Source organism: Spodoptera frugiperda, chromosome 14 (genome assembly GCF_023101765.2).
Source record: "Spodoptera frugiperda isolate SF20-4 chromosome 14, AGI-APGP_CSIRO_Sfru_2.0, whole genome shotgun sequence".
Lineage (NCBI taxonomy): Eukaryota > Metazoa > Arthropoda > Insecta > Lepidoptera > Noctuidae > Spodoptera > Spodoptera frugiperda.
The window spans coordinates 9,402,056-9,420,589 of record NC_064225.1 but is presented as its reverse complement, the minus strand read 5'-3'; the positions used below and the strand labels follow the sequence as shown (position 1 = coordinate 9,420,589).

The 18,534-nt window shown below is 36.6% G+C and overlaps 1 protein-coding gene across 7 annotated transcripts in view; it reads right to left on the bottom strand.

Annotated features, from left to right (window-relative positions):
* LOC118279393 (protein madd-4) overlaps positions 1 to 18,534 on the bottom strand; it is a 409,330-nt gene that overhangs the window by 44,228 nt on the left and 346,568 nt on the right. The window lies entirely within an intron of this gene.

Genomic DNA, 18,534 nt, shown 5'->3' with positions numbered 1-18,534 from the left:
TACTTATAAACAATTTGTTTAAACGGTAAAGTTCGCTTTGGAAGTCAATGGGGGAGGCTTATGTTCAGTAATGAAGGTCTTGTAGCATTGTGACTGATATTACGTTAATTGGCGTTAACGATCGCATTGGATGTTTTATAAATTAGACGTAAGAAAACATTGCAATAGGTGCTATAATTGATTGTACGTGTTTTGTCATCATATTCAGTCTTCAGTCTGGGTCAGACACCTGCTTCTCATGTATGGGGCATTTTTGTTATTTAAATGCGATGCATACCACAACTGAACTTCGAAACCTGCCAACGGCAAGTACCAATGTGACTTCTTCAGAGTTACACGTACTTTCTAAGATTATTTAGGTACCACTGACAAACGGTGAAGGACAACATCGTGAGGAAACCTGGGCTTATAATTTCTAATTATAAATTTGAAATCGCCAACCCACATTGAGCAAGCGTGGCGATTAATGCTCAAACGTTTTTGTGAGAAGAGGCCTTTGGTCAGCAGCTACCAACAAAAATATCAGCAACATAGCTACTTACTTATTCTTTTTCAAACCTCCCTACTAAAGTTCAAGTATCAAGTACCTACAGCTATAAAACACGCTGTGATTGTAAGCTTGGAGCCTTGCCAACGGGACTTGCTTCCAGTTGACTTAGCATCAGATGAACTATGGACTAAGATATGGGTTTTTCTTCGGCGCATGATAAACAAGGGGATTACTTCTTGTTCGGCTCAACGGGACATCTTATCTCTTAAAGTTAGTTTGTTTTTCAAGGTAAATGCATGTATAATGTAGTCGATGGTGGGGAGTGGGGAGTTTTGCGTTTGTGTGTGTAGGTGTGTTTGGTGCTTTTGTGCGGAAGGTTCATTACTTTTGTTTTGTGATGATTATCAATAGGAGTGAAATCGTTTGATTGAATTATAAATGTAAGGGCGTGGAGAAATGATTATCTAAAGAATCATCATTAGGGTGTTCCTCTGGAGTACGTATCAGATATTTATGGCATTTAGAATGTATATTATTGTTTTTTTATGGTATGGTATAAGCCGGTAATCGGGCAGACGAATCAATTATAAGCAATTGCTACCGCTCATGCACACTTGAGACACCAGAGGTGTTAGCGGTATTTGGGGATTAAAAGTTTAAGGGTTGTTGGGGAATCGGGGCTGGGAAGATTTGGAAGGTAATTGACAACGACACACAATGCAAGCGTTGGTTTACATTAGTTTTCTGTGAGGCCATTCGTGCCGAAGCATGGTTCTTCCACACTTAATTCGAATTAAGTTATACTAAGCACTTCAAGAAGATCACAAAATATTCTCGCAGACTACTCCAGGCACAATATCTTCAATTAGTCTCAAAGTATAGTATAAGTTTCACGCAAAAACTACTCAGACGATGTATTGAGATGACCACCAACGCAATTGGCTCTTAAATGCCAGATAAGTGGGTGGACATTGTGTTGCTGTTTGCTATAAAATAAAGACTTAGTAGACGTCCGCGTGTGGGTGTATTCTTATTGAGCTACAAATGGTTTAATATCTTAATGTTCTATTATAATAATAAGGGTAGCTCTATGCCCTTTATTCTGAAATGGACCACACGTGCTTGGTGATAATGTTTCAAATTGCTTGAATTAATATTATTGTCTTTTTCTTCTCTACAAACGTTGTCACGTGATTGCACTATCGTTCAGTTCTCTACCTTTTACAGATGAATTTAATAACCTATATCATAAGTATATCTGAAGATTTGATTCCTAAAGACAAAATCTTGATAAAGTTCTGTCCAAAACGTGCCAAAATTCTGTATCTGAAACTGGGCAGTAATCTATCTCGACAATCCCAAATTAATTACCTATTTCTATCCAAAATATTTGGTTTGAGATCAATTTTTAATTTTATTTCTGTAGATTTTTAGTCAAAAACCCAGCTCTGTTAAGATCTGTTATTAATTTTATTTATCTTAATAATTCCACCCAAGAACAGAGAATATAAACTCAACACTATCAACAGTTTATACACGAACTCTTCAACAAACTGCGTACTACCTACACTAAGAAACAATCTTTAAATCCCGTCACAATGCAGTGTACCGAAGTTATTTGGGCGAGAGATTCTAAGCTTCCTTTCACAACGAAACAAAAAATAGAAAAAACTACAGCGTATTGAAACCTCGTGACACAATGGCGGATGGGACCTGACATCATCAGGGAATGGGGACGCGAAATAATAAGGCTCCTGCTTTGGTGCAAGATGGGAACTGATATCTGGTGGAGTTGTGAACCTGTTGATTTGTTTGTTTGTGTCATCGTGTAAGGAAATGTTGAGGACTCGATCAAGAAAGCCGTTGTAATAATTAGGCCTCAAATACTAGACCAAGATAAATCTTTAAATCCCGTCACAATGCAGTGTACCGAAGTTATTTGGGCGAGAGATTCTAAGCTTCCTTTCACAACGAAACAAAAAATAGAAAAAACTACAGCGTATTGAAACCTCGTGACACAATGGCGGATGGGACCTGACATCATCAGGGAATGGGGACGCGAAATAATAAGGCTCCTGCTTATGTACAAGATGGGATCTGATATCTGTAGTTGTGAACCTGCTGTTACAGTTTTTCATCGTGTAAGGAAATGTTGACGGAATTACGAATGGTGACAGATGTAGTCTACTTTGATGCCACAATTTTTATGGTATGGATACAAGTCCACCACAACCTCCCAAAACCGCTGTAACTCCTGTTACTCAGGATCTACAGCAGATACAACCATGAAAACACCGATACACTGAAGACCGGCGCGTCCTGAACTTGAATATCTGTCTTGGATCCCGAAACGAAATAAACCAGAAGATATCATTAGAGGTGAAGAACAAATAATAGATCCACTCTATTAGTGACTTTAATGCAGGAGACAGAATGACTTGAGACAAAATCCTTTTTTTCCCTGGAATAGGAGGCAAAGGAGCAAACGAGTCACCTGATGGTAAGCGATCAGCGCTGCCACCATTTATTCATTTTTTTTTTTTATAAATGCTATATATATCATTATTCATAGCCTAGATATTATCTAGCTCGCTATCTCCTACATTTCAGGCCATATCGAGTAGCGCGAGGCCTCGGTGCGCCTTTGTCCTAGCACGACGTTTGCTCCCGTTTTTAAAATTAAAACTTTGCGGCCCGGAATGTTAAGCTCGTGTACCGGCTAATATTTCGTTTCACCAATCACGTTGCGCTTTGTGTTTCTCTGTATGAAAACTTTAATGCAAACTAACGGGTGAATTGTGTCTGTTTTATTATTTGTTGATTTTTTGGGGTAAACTGCCTTGTTGTTGGTCAAGTGTTCGTTATTGGTGAAAGGAGTGACATTTCTTCTTCTCTAGTTATTTCTCTCTTGTGAATTATTTCATCGCAGGATCTAAGACAGTTATACATGTACTTATGACGCGTCAGACTTCAGTGTTCCAGTGTTTTTATGGCTGTGTTGTACGATCCTAGTGCACAGGATTTGCAACGGTTCTGGGAGGATGTGGCAAACTTGTTTTATATTTATAAAAAATTGGTGGCAGGATAGGGGAAAGTAATGTTTACAGAAATATTAAAAATTGATTGATAGACAAATAGCCAAACATCCAAACGAACAAACTTTCACATTTCTGATACTAGTATGAAGTAAGATAGTACAGAATGTACTAGAAAAAAAAACTTGGCAAAAATTTAATGCGCTGGTGGTAGTTTCCACTCCTCTAAAGTACTAAAGGTTTGATGTACATACCTACCTATCAAGAATTTATAAAAGAAACTAACGATAGAAAAACTATATGTAAAATTAAATAAAACAACATGAAAAAGCATTGCATTCATTTTCTTAAAATCAGTCACAACGACTTTCTTACTTCAACACTTTTCTTACAAATAAAACACAGAATAAAAATAAAGAATTGTGAACAAAACGCCGTGTTGATAAGCACACTGATTTATTCAGAGAAACTTCTCATTATGCTAGCACTACCTTCAATGCTGCTGTAGTTGAAATAGATTAAAAGCTGTCTTTTATTTTGCTCTACAACTTGATGGTAGAAGAAAAATAAATTGGACAAGTGTAAGTTGAAATTGTATACCAGGGGCTCTGTAGAATCCGGAGCTGCGGACAACGTAACAGGTTACCGGGGCTCCGGCTTAAAGCAGGAGAAGGAACGGGGTGGTTTTTAGTCAGTAAGAGTCTGACACTCCCTCTCGCCTCGTTTAAGGCGGGAGAAGTCATTGGATGATTTTCCCCCTCAATCTACATTTGTTTGTAGCGATACATGAAAAATGTCGCACATAGACGATCGGCGAACAAATCAACGGATGACGTCATAAAATCCTATATCGCATATCTAAGTATTGTCTGTGTTATTGTTGTCTTATATGACAAACTAGCAAACCCGTCAAAGTCCGTTTCGCCGCCAATGATATTCCCTGTTTTTCTGCTTTTCTTTTAATTATTTCCTGAATTTTCTTTGCTATAAACCTCACGGAGCCCGAGACCTTTCCAACGAATGCAAACCCGTGGAAATCGGTTCGTGCGTTCTGGAGTTATAGCGTCAGGAAGGAAAACCCGACTTGTTTTTATATAATAGATTAAAATAAAAAATACGTGTCTAGCATTTTTTATTACCTAACTGCCAGACTAAATAGTTCTTTAATTTTTATACCCCGTCATCATCCCTATTCTAGCTTTTCATATTGTAACAGATTATGTCACCACAGTTTTTCTATACAGAACCCTAGAACAGTATTTCATCGGATATTTATTCCGAGTCAAACAAGAAAAAGAAGTTTTCCATTGTTCTACAGAAGAGTACTGTTCGTGAAGAAATAATATTGATATTGTTCGCCGTATTACAAATCATTGTTTGCAATATCATAGATTGTCATAATACTTTTGTCATGGAAGAAATGTAATATGTGTACATATTTTAATTACATGTTCCTATATCTATAGCAGCTGTCTCGCAGTCACAGTTTTGCTATGAAGATAATGAATGAGGAAATGGTTTTAATAATAATTTCTTTTATAGTAATTTTACTCAGGTATTTTATTAGCTAAGTAACGTGATTTCTTTTTCTTTTTTTTTTTAATAAATGTTGCCTCCACTCAAGGATTTTATCCTGAATCGTGGGTGCGTTTACAAACATACGAGTTCATATACATATTATACCCAGACCCGAAACAACAATTTGTGTCACACAAAGAGTTGCTCCGGGCGGGTTCGAAACCACTACACGTTGCGCGGCAGCAAGTTGACTAGCCACTGCACCAACCATGCAGTCTTGTCTTGCAAAGACTTCAAGAAAGGCTGGTTGCAAGTCTCCTGCATCCAACAGTTCCCTGCGAGATCTTCTTACACTATGCTTGCCAGTAATAGCCTCCGTACGAGAAATTTTATGACACAATCACTGTTTAAAAGAATTAGGTTCATCAGAGAATGATGCTATCTGGTCTCCGAAAATATGTAGTCACTTGTTCGGGTGTGCTACGCCCGTGGTAAGAATAGAGACGTGACAGTTTTATTCTACTCTATTATCACCATAAATAATTATTTATCTATCTTCTTATACCATTTCAAAATATTTCAAAACAGAATCGATACCAAAAATACGGAACTGAGACCAAGTTTATTCGAATCGGAAGGCGGAAACAATTTGCATACAACCGACAGACTAGCGACTGAATTTGATTGTAATTACCATTTCAGTTTGACAAAACATTTAGTACAAGTTTGTGTTTCGACTGTTGGGTAAAGGATAATTGTGTTATTTTGAACCCTGTTTAGCATTTGTCGTGGTTGTAACGTTTCTTGTGACGTTTATGAAGATTAGAAGTCTTGGGGTGCTTTCTCATAGAGTTGTGCTATATAGTTATGTTACGAAGATGTTATAGCTAAGCTGTGAAATTATGTAATCGTTTCCACTGATGCTGAAGCTATAAAGCTGTGTGAATAAGATGCGCAACTCGAGTATGCAATGTGTCGATAATAGAGAAGCCATCTACAGCACACATCTATAACACGCCTCTTTCCATATTAAAAACATAGCTATCTGAGTCCGTTTCCACCAGTACTATGTGCTTCAGCTATGTGTACCATTGAATATGATTGGTAGAACACAAACACATCCACAGCTACGTCGAATAGTACGTCTTTGTAGAGTATATTTCCAGATTTCGTGCTAACACTGAATATTCTTAAGTAGGCAAACACTGATGGATGATCCTAGAGGTGATTCAACTGTAAGTGAGTATCAAATAGCCTTTCATATAAAAAGGAACTAACAAAATAAACAGGCGAAAAGTGGCCGTAAATATACTCCATCAAGTAATAAATAAATGAAGAATTTGTAGATACTACGAAGTAAATATAAATTCATTTTAAAGACAATAGCATTGAAGTAGTCTTCAGCTAACCAAAATGGCCACCTCATTCATTCATAATCCAATAAGAGATAATTAATTATTGCCAAAATCAATGCGCTGCCGTTCATTTGTTTACAAAAGAGCACTCAACAGCCCGAACTCTTGAAATATCCATTCAATATAGAAAATCAAAATTGTGGGAGAAACCATTTATAAAATCAGTTGCGAGCACTTCTGCGTAAGGGGTAGTTATAATGATACGATACGAAGTGTTCCGCTTTATTTTTTTTAAGGGCGGAAAATCAGCCGGTAATCCGACAGTGATATTTTTTTTTATGAAATAGTATGTAGGCAAAATTGCAGACGGATCGCCTGATGGTAAGCAATCGGCGCCACCCATGTTACAAGTGCAGCCGACAAGAACTTTTATTATCCTTTTAGTGAGGGAAAAATCATCCAATGGCTTCTTCCGCCTTGGATGAAGCGAGAGGAGTGTCAGACTCTTACTGACTAAAGACCACCCTGTTCCTACTCCTGCTTTTCCAGCCGGAGTCCTGGTAGGTAACCCGCCAGATACTCCGCAGCTCCGGGTCGTTCTGTAGCTCCGGGATAAGTGTTAATTTTTCTTCAAATCACTAATAGACGACATGATAAAGGTCGCACGGATGCTTGATGTAAGTCGCTTCTAACTAGTCAATATCTAATCATTGGGAGAGGCCTTTTTGGCGACGAAAAAAAAAATAGAAAATAAATGAGGAGTTTTACAATCAAGAAAAAAAAAAATGTTCCCCAATACAACACTAGGTCTCTTAAGAAATAAATGATTTTTGCAGATTTGTATCCCAAATACAGTAAGTTACAGTACATCTATGAAAGACCAAGTCTCAAGTATTAGACGCTAATGTTTAATCGCAGTTTCCACAGTGTAACCTTGCCTTTAGAGTGCCCAAATTTTGATAGGTACGGGTCGAAAGTTCGGCAGATTTCGGAGGTACATAGGTATCTACTTGTAATATTGCTTTCCCGGCTTACTCTAGATTGATTTGTTTCAGTTCTAGTGTTAGAATTTATGTATGTAATGGGATTTGAGTGTGTTTCAATGTCGGTTCCTAGTTGAGATAATTTTTGTTTAAACTTTTTCTAAAAGCGTAGCGTGTTAGTACAACTAATTGCTTTTTCCTAGGAGTTAGTAATTCTGCTCTGTTTTATTTAGTTTAATTGTAGTCTGGGTAGAATATAGAAGCTTGAGTCGTAATGAAATGCGGAATGATGACATTCTTTGTAGATTTGTGGTGGACAGTCTTTACAAGATTTTATTTTTCTGTGTACTAGAGGAGCGATTGTTGATTTACATTAATAAAAGGATTTATTTTTATAATAAGTTTATTATTGCATAGATTTCTTGCGTAAATTATTTATTTCACCTATGAATTTCTTGATAATACATTTTGATTTGCACATTTTTATAACCGCGTTTACCAGATAAAAATTACCTTATGATATTTATTCGAGACTAAAATCTATCTCTGTACCAACTTTAATTCAAATCCATCGATTTTTTTTACGCGAAAGAGTAACAAACATCCATAATTATTCCAAACTTTCGCATTTATAATATTAGTAGGATCTAATGCTTAGTTAGTCTGTTACCTGAAGCTATTCTATTCGAAAACATTTTCATAAACATTTAAAAAAACTATCTCCAAACTTAAACGCCCGTGAGTCCACACAAAATCTTTCCGCGAAAATCTTTGAATAGCTACATTGGAAGTACCGCCAAACTGTTCGCTCTTACTGCTAACACTCTGGTTGGCACGGAATATTGCCGGCCAAGAGCAGTCCACTTTTATTTCAATACAAAACATTTTATTTCTACGAACGTGCTGAATTGGCAAAGAGAACAGCAAACTGTTTCAGACGAAAATTTAGAGCTATATTAAAATAAATATAAATAAATGAAAATTGATTTATTGTCTGTCTGTCTCAAAATAGAAAGCTTTGGACATATAGACAGAAAACGCTACATTTATTGGAAAAGCTAAAACATTTCAAAGATAAAAGAAAATGGTAGACTAAATAATAGGAGAAACAACAAACATTAAAGTTGCAAAGATCCGCTTTAAACTCGCTCCAAGGCGAAAGATTGTATCTAAATCCATATACTTCACGTTTATCTTAAAATATTTCAAAGACTAAGAGATACACGTCGATATGTTAAACTAGAATTATACAGTTCGAATGCAAGCTCCAGGAAAAGGGTTTATTTATTCATATTTCAGAATAAATTTGATATTCTTGAAGTTTCTGAAGATAAGGAATACAGTCCAAACGATACCTCATTGATAATCCGAGTGGAAGCTCAGCAAAGTCGCCAAATATTCTTCAAGGCAGAAGTCAGGTAACTCGATAGCTAATACATTACAATCTGCTTAGATATCCAGACAGAATTTGTAAATTGAATTTGGCATTTTGACGACCCTATTGCATTATGTATAAGGTGTAAATTTGAACGGAAATTTAGTTTTGGGGGTGTAAAAATGAAATGGAGAGGTGGACGGGTCGCTATTACACCGTAGGGTTCCATTTGGCGGCGAATGAGCGAGCAAGCAAAGATGTTATCTATTAGAATTGCCCTTGTAAGTACCAATAACTGAGATTGAATTAGGTATTGACATTTTAGGGACTTTTATTTGCAAATTCCTTTAGTGACCAAATACCATTAGCATTGACCGGCCATTTTATCGTAACAGCTATAAAACAAGGGATTTTGTGGAACAAATTGTATTATATGTAAGTGCACCCAATTTTGATACGAGATTTGTGAATTCGTTGGTCGAGTATTGGCAAGTACGACTGTCTAGCAAGGTGTCTTGGGTTTAAATCCCGGGTCGAGCAAAATATTACTGAGCTTTTTTCGGTTTTTCGAAAATTCCTCAGTAGTAGGACGAAGTCTGGAATTGTGCCCAGTATATGGCAATAGGCTCACCGCCTATTATATGGTACATATAACACACATTTTGAAAAGTGGGTGTACATTGTATAGTAACATTACTTGCACTTACTTGCTCATAATGTGCCTCTCTGCTTACCCCTTCAGGGATAAAAGGCGTATCGATACGACGATTTTTGACTAAGTATTTTCAGTATGACTCATGTTTTTTCACGCTCAAGAATTCCACGATGGTCAAACGGCCATCAATCCTCAAATTGAGATGTTTAATCCTAAAAGCAATTAGTTATCGTGACTTAGTTCCTAGCTCAGTCGAGTTAACGCAATTTGGAACACCGAACCTTCGGAATTGTTGGTCGTTTCTTGCAAAATTCACTTAAGTCAGTTTAAATATTAACCATTTTGATACTAATCTATCTAAACAGACGTTGTTTAGCAATTCAAATACTAATTGTAAATGCAAATAAAGCTTGTAAGAGTAAACAAACAATAAAATTAATTATAATTATTATGAAGAGAGCCCAAGTGAGTTTTTGTGACAAAAGTTTACGCTTTTGCTCATGTTACAGTTTGTTTTTATTAATAAGTATTAAACAAACAGATGGCTACACCTGATTCGCGTATAAAAATGCCTATATGTTATTCCAGACTATGGACTCTTGTTCCAAATTTCAACCTGATTCCTACGGTGGTTTGACGTGATTTTAAAAACATATACACACTTTAGCATTTATAATATTATAATACTAACTTACTTTTAGCTGGAAATCATCGTCTTTTCTCCATTAAAAAATAGCCTATGTGTTATTCCAGACCACAATCTATAACGTTCTAAATTTCATCCTGATCTTTTAAGCCGTTTTAACGTGATTGAGTATCAAACAAACACATAACCTTTAGCATTTATAATTTTAGTAAGATTAAGTTACTTTCAGCTAGAAATTATCATCTTTCCGTCTACAGTTAGACTATCGTCAGGTTTAAAAGTTTCAATAGTAAACGTCTTTTTAAAAAAATAACTCTCAAAATTTCTGTTCAATACCGTTACGCGACGGTGTAACATGAACCCTCAAAGGTAGCCCTCGGTCCTCGGGTCCCGTGTCAATACTTAAATCAACACTCTTCCGGATCGCTCTCAGTATTCAAATCTGTCGGCTCGACCTCACCAAACAAACTTAGGTTTTGTTTTATTGCATTATTAGATGGTGACCCTTTTATTTTCTCTTGGGTTTCTGGCTAATCCGAAAAAGGTTGTTTCGAAAAAGGCTTAGAAAGGGTTTTGAATACAATTTTGATGTTTTGTCAAAACGATACTTTCGTAGGAATTTAGAGTTTGTAATGTTTTTAATTTCTATTGGTCTGTTTTTTAATTGAAGTTTTTTAAATGAATAAAAATAGGAATGGTGCTCGTTCATTATTTATCATAGTTTATTCGATTAAAACATTAAGCTTATTGATATAAAATGTTTTTAATTGATGTTGATTAAGATACAGGTTTCTCATCGACATCTTAACCTTTTTTTTTGAGGGGGGAAAATTATCCAATGGCTTTTTCCGCCTTGGGCGAGGGAGAGGGAGTGTCAGACACTTACTGACTAAAAACTATCCTGTTTCTGCGTCTGCTTTTGGAGCCCGCTAGGCAGCCCGCAGCTCCATATGCGGCATCAGCCCTAGTGGGCCACCTATATGTGAGAGTAGTCTGATGACTCTTCGATGGGCGAACCCGACGCACGGGTCTATCGGTTTCTTATCCTAGAATTAGATCCGAATATGTTACTATTTTATTTAGATTTTCAGCAACAAGATAAAAGAATTTCTACGTAAAAGTATGTGTGGATTTTCCCCACAGATAAATAGGTTAACCGACAAATAAAAACAAATATAAAGCGAGAAACATTTCATAAATTGTAATCGTACATTTTATTCAGTGTGTATGGAGTTAGAATTGAAAATAGCATTAAAAAGTTTACACCACGTAATCCCTTCGGTCGCGCGAAGCTTATTTAGAAATATCTGAACTACATTCAGACTAGTTTTAATCTAGTTTCATTTTAAATTTCATCTAGTTTATTGTAGACTACTGATAGAAATAGTTTGGTAGGTGGAAAATTTTATAATTTGAAATCTAATTAGATTTAGATTTCAGCTATCATCGATTCTCTGTAGGGCAAAGACCTCCCTGCCCTCCTTTCACTCTTCTGTCTGATTATATATTATAACTAGCAAACCCGGCGAACTCCGTTTCGCCACCAATGATTTTCTCTGTTTTTTTCTTAATTTCTTTGCTATAAACCTCACGGAGCCCGAGACCTTTCCAACGAATGCAAAACCGTGGAAATCGGTTCGTGCGTTCTGGAGTTATAGCGTCAGGAAGGAAAACCCGACTTATTTTTATATAATAGATATACCTGAGGCTCGCTCGCGGCTTCGATCGCGTACATTACGGACTTTGTGACAAATAAAATTAGCCTTCTTTAGTATATGAGCTACCTTCCAATAAAAGTCTCGTCAAAATCAATTCCGCCATTTCAGAGATTAGCGACATCAAACAGACAGACAGAGAAACAAAACATGTTAAAAATATTTTCTTGGTATGTATTGTATGTACATGTTTATAAATGCATGTAGTAATTATGTATTGAACCTATTTGAATAGATTTTTATGGGACCAAATTTCAGCTAATCCGCGTCGAACAAAAAAATAATCACACAAATCGGTCCATAAACCTCGACGTAATCAGTGTACATACATAGAAAAAAAAACATACCGGCCGAATTGAGAACCTCCTCCTTTTTGGGTAGTCGGTTAAAAATAATTTGATTTATTACACTAGATTAACTTAAAATTATGATTAAAATTTGAAAATACGTCAGTAATCTAGGTTAAAGTAGGTTCACGGATTATCTTATACTGACTTGTCAAGGGATATTTTATTTACAACCCTTTTGCATAGCGTCCAAATTAGCTCAACAATGACAGGCTTTGTAACGATCTCGTGGCTTGACAAATTAGGGTTGCTGCTCAAACAAATCTATCTGAAAATGTCACTTTTATAAAATTATACAACATTATGTTAGTTACATCGTTTATTTATAGGATGGGTAAGCAGAGGTGTACAACAATGTAACAGCTACTTTTACTAGTACCCTTACTGCCGTACTCAGAGTCATTTAATGGTTACTTAACCCAGTCCTTAGCAATCGTTTTCTATATAACACATTTAGCAATTACTTAAACTGTGCTTTAGTAATTAATTTAGTTAGAAAACAATTGCTAAGGACTGGGTTAAGTAACCATTAAATGACTCTGAGTGCGGCAGTTAGTATGAGTTTACTTCTTTACGTTTTAAGTAATCAAAACGAGAGTGCGTTCAACTCGCTGTATGGCGAGCTCAAATAAACCAACCAATCAGAGCAGTGAAGGCTCTCTAGTTTTGATTATTTTGCAGTTTTAATTGTTATGAGTTCTAAGAAAAAGACGAATTAATAAATATTGCTTTTTTGAGGGGGAAAAATCATCATGAGTTTTCCCACCTTGGGCGAGGTGAGAGGGAGTGCCAGACTCTCACTGACTTTCAAATACCATGCTCGTAATCAAAATTTTATGCAAAAGCAAAAAAAAGTCAAGCAAATTCGCTAATGTTTTGCATTAAATGAATGAAGTGAAATTATAATTTGAACACGTAACACGTTGTTTCAGTATTGTTTTCATACAAAAACGGCCTATTTATTACGGTCGCGTCCGTCGGCAAAGCATAACTAACTGAATTACTGCACTGTGGTGTTATGGGAGCGGGTTCAAAATGAAAGATACGGCGTTTTCACCTTTTTTTGTAGGAGTAAATTATCCTATGACTTCTCCCGCCTTGGGCGTGGCGAGAGGGTGTGTCAAACTCTTACTGACTAAAAACCACCCCGTTCCTACTCCTGCTTTTCGAGCCGAAGCCCCGGTAAACTTGCGCAGGTAGACCGCAGATCAGGAGCGTTTTCAGCTAGCAAATTATTGTGCATGGTGCGACTTAGTGAATGAACGTAACGATCAGTTGTTTACCAATAATGTTAAGAGTTCCATCTAAAAGACGTTGAGCCCATGACCTGATGTCCAGAGTCAATAAAATCCCATAATCTTTTCGGGACTTGATCTTAAGAAAGTAATCTTACTGCTCAACGGTTATATTATTGAGCATTTAACTTATGAGATGATTACTAATTCAGTTCAGACAGTTGTATTATTGAACACTTGGCTTATGAGATAAGCGTTCTAGTTTCTTTCATTACAATTTAGTTTTAGCTTTACCAAAATAAAAGCTCTCCTAAACACCGCTACCTCTCTAACCTTGGGCCAAACACGAGCACAGTGATTAAATATTCACAGCGCAGCGTGCCACACAGCTGAAAGCTAGACATGCCGCGCGCTGATAACGACTTATACTTTTAACTAGGAGATACACGCCCTGTACCTAGCAGTGTATCGTGCATTTCATATTTATGCTCCACTGATGAAGTGGCTATGTAATTAAGGGTATAATGCATCTGTCAGCGCTTGTACTCCTCCCGTGGGTATAGTAAGACCTGATTAAAGGTAGCATTCCAATCCCCGATTCCCTAACACAACCCTTAAATTCCTAACCCCCAAAAGGCCGGCAACACACTTATAACGCCTCTGGTGTTTTAAGTGTCCATGGGCGGCAGCGATTGCTTACCATCAGGTGATACGACTGCTCGGCGTATTTCAAAAAAAGCATTCGGTTCTTAGCGACCACGTCGCGCAACCCACTACTTAGTGTGGAGTTATATGAAGTACTAAAGGAACCGGGTGACCTGGCTATATAGTCAGCGATATGGTTGCATCGGAGACAGGAGGATAGGTATAACATATTTGACAGAACCAAACAGCGCTATCTGATAAACCTGGATCTTTTAAACTGCAATTTCCAATTAAGCGTGAAGATAATAGTAAATTGTAGAGGAAGTCTACATAAACTGTTGATCAATGAAGATCTACCTACCTTGTCGTGCTGCTCATGATGTCTTCATCATGGGTTCTCATCTAACATAAGTTAAAGCTAATCAAGTGTGTTACATCTAAAATTTTGTACTTAAATACCTATATTTAAGGTTAGAAACTTAGAGATTCAGCGACCCTACAGTCAAACCATTACGACGGTTTTGTGGGGCTTAGTCTATAATAATGTTACCTGTGTAGAAATGAAATAAATAAATATACCCTCATTTCTACTCAGACTATTAGAAACTAGTAGACCTTTTCTCCATTAACATAATTATGTGAATAAATTGCGATTTTTTAGTTAATTTAGTATATCTCACGATAAATATTATAAAGATATATCTTTAGACTTAGACTAACTTCTTGTAATATCAAAATAACACATAACATTCTACCTTTTAAATTCCCCAAAGGTCCGAAGGTAGTCCTTTGCTCGACTCAGGAACAGTATGATTAAAATTCCTTGTTTAGCATTCGCACTCGATCACCGAAACAATGTCCCTATAATTATAATGTAATTGGCACATAAACATGTTTGTTCGACGCCTGTGTAATGAGCTGTAACGAGGATTGTCCACAACATTGTCACGCCGGCAACACGTTGTCACGGTGGCAACACGTTGTGACGTGTCAAAAGTACCGTGTTTATTGTTTATTGGCGCTGTGTGGTAAACACCTCTTAAGGTACGGTCGCAGCACGCGAGCTGTTGATTTAAATACATTATTGTTGTTATATTTTGTTGTTTAATGGGAATATTATGTGACTTTTTTAATGTAATTATTATGGTAGTAGATTTTAGTGGCTTTTATAGCGTTTTTATTTTTGTAACCATATTGTAACGAATTGTGAATGGTTTACTATAGTAAAGTTGGATAATTAGCAAATTTTTGTGTCATTTAACTTGGCAGTTGGTAATTAAAAGATTACACATATATAACATATTTTGTTCTATACTTGTGGGCAAGTGTGGGAGAGCCATGCTTCGGTACAAATGGGCCGACTCGACCGGAGTGATACCACGGCCTCACAGAACTAACGTGAAACAACGCTTGCGTTGTGTTTCGTTGTCTTCGTAATCTGCGAGTCCTCAACAACCCTTAAATTCCTAATCCCCAAAAGGTCGGCAACGTACTTATAACGCTTCTGGTGTTTCGGGTGTCCATGGGCGGCGGCGATTGCTTACCATAATGTTATCCGTCTGGTCATTTACCGACTTATACCATAAAACAAGAACAACAAAGCACACATGAAACCAAAGTAAGTGACTTTATATAAAAATTAAACCTACACCTGAGCCTCTATCACCTATAGGTAAATAAACACCTGAGTTTAATATCGAAACCAAACTCATTCATTTACAATTTTATATTAGAAATTCGTATTTCTAATATAAAATAAATTTTCATAGAAATTGTCGTCAATTTCTAAGAATATCATACACGGGCTACATTTCATTTCAGTTTTCCATTTTATTCACGGCGTGAAACCACACATTAAGCCGCACTTAGAGCCAGTATTCAGGGAACGCTTTTGAAGCATGTGTCAGGTACAAGACAAAGATAAGTAGCAGAAGGTTTAAACTATAATATTATTATAAACTACTATTTAGATCACTCTTACACTGCTATAACTGTTGACAGTAATTGTTGGTGGTCTATGTGGCTATAAGAAGAGTTTGGTATAATTTCCATTTGACATAGAGAACAATGTTTTTAAGGTAGTTTAAATAGAGAGAAAGAAAGGGAGAGACAGAGACTGAGGGGGAGACAGAGACCGAGACAGAGAGGGAGAGAGAGAGAGAGGGAGAAAGAGAGAGAGAGAAAGAGAAAGAGAAAGAGAAAGAGAAAGAGAAAGAGAAAGAGAAAGAGAAAGAGAAAGAGAAAGAGAAAGAGAAAGAGAAAGAGAAAGAGAAAGAGAAAGAGAAAGAGAAAGAGACAGAGAAAGAGAAAGAGAAAGAGAAAGAGAAAGAGAAAGAGAAAGAGAAAGAGAAAGAGAAAGAGAAAGAGAAAGAGAAAGAGAAAGAGAAAGAGAAAGAGAAAGAGAAAGAGAAAGAGAAAGAGAAAGAGAAAGAGAAAGAGAAAGAGAAAGAGAAAGAGAAAGAGAAAGAGAAAGAGAAAGAGAGAAAGAGAAAGAGACAGAGAAAGAGCAAGAGACAGAGAAAGAGAAAGAGAAAGAGCAAGAGACAGAGAAAGAGAAAGAGACAGAGAAAGAGAAAGAGAAAGAGAAAGAGAGAGAGAGCAGTTGCCCGGTCTCTGTCAAAGGTGTAGCTTATTTGCAAATACTATACCACAACCGCAAGAATTATTATTAATTGGATTGTTACATGGACCACTGGACCCCTATTACATGGGACTGTGGCTGTGACTGTGTACACCTCTGCCTACTCGACTCCTATCAATACCAACCTTACCTTTACAATATTATTGCTCAAGAGAAATACTGACTCTTACTGACTAATAACCACCCTGTTCCTACTCCTGCTTGTTGAGTCGGAGCCTCGGTAAACCTTCTAGGTAGTCCGCAGCTCCAGATCACGCATCAGCCCTAATAGGCCCCATCTGTGGTGTTTACTGAGACTTAACTTACTGATTTACCATCAGGTGATACGTCGGCTCGTTTACATAAAAAATTTACGTCCCAAATCCCTGAAGAAATTGTGTCATTCTATGCGCCAATCACCTTGTATATTACTTCCGATCATTCAGTAGATATTGCTATCCCTAATTAAAACGTACAATAATCCAGTATCTACCTACCAATATCAATGCATAGTGATTTCATTAAACTATATGAGAGCCATATTGAATAATAATGTGTTTAAATCAATGTTGTACAATACCCTAATATTTATGTTGCATACCTCAATAATTGATTTATTTCAATCCAGTTATGCGTTTCATATAATTATGTATGTCATTAATATTGTGGGATTGTTTCCAAGTAATTTTATATTGGTAAAACTATTTTCATACATGCATAACAATCTGTGTCGATTAACTATGAGCCAATATTCAGTTAAATATACATCATCATCAGCCTATAAGTGGCCACTGCTGACCAAAGCCTATTCTCACATGGAGAAGGTTTGAGCATTAATCACCACGCTTGCTCAATGTAGGTTGGCGATTTCAAACTTATAATTAGAAATTATAAGCCCAGGTTTCCTCACGATGTTTTCCTTCACCTTTTGTCAGTGGTGTCTAAATAATCTTAGAAAGTACATTATAACTTGGAAGAAGTCACATTGGTACTAACAAACCGTATTACCAAATGCTAAAAACTAGAAATTTCACTCAAAAACTCTTTCAAACAAACCACCCACCTTTATAAAACTAAAACAAGACAAACAAAATACCTATATCATTCATACATGAGGCTTTTATCCACCATGTTCGCAGTCACACATCAAGCTAAACAAAACCAGTATAAGCTGACCGTTGGGTGTGAAGAAAGATTATATAAAGCGAGATCAAGATATACTGGTTTTGTATATCTTATTGTACCTTGTCCCAACTCTCGTGCGTTTCAGAATAGGTCCTGACAGCCTTTCAACCGCTCCTAGAGACGGTACCTTCGTTTATATTTAGATACAGACTCCGTGTTACGTAGATAATGTCCATTTGAGAGCCTTTGTGTTAATTGTGTAACGTGTTCTGGGTTTTGTAATTGTTGTTTAAGGGACCTTTAAAAATGCTAGTTAGCATTAATCTGTTAATGTTTAGTTGAAATATGTACATTATCCGGTATTGTGGAACTTGAGAACTGTTGCATAAAACCATTTATTTTTATTAGTTAAATCTATTATTTTACTATTTCATTAATGTTAAATATACTTTTGATCGAGTTAAACAGTAACGTAAATAAGCCGTAAAACATAAGTAATAACATTCAGATTGTGTCTGCTTCTCAATGTACGAAAATTCGAAATGATGAACCTTTTGGTCTATTTGCCTTTTGGTCTTTTGTTCTTTTTGGTCCTTCGGTCTTTGGGTCTTTTAGTCTTCCGGTCTTTCGACCTTCCGGTCTTTCGGTCTTTCGGTGTTTCGGTCTTTTGGTATTTTCGCTTTGGTGAATTAGTCTTTTGAATCTAGTCTTTCAAAACCCTGGCACTAATACAGAGAAAATTCCAGTTCCCCACCACAGAAAATAGTCAGAACATTCCAAAACCCCACTC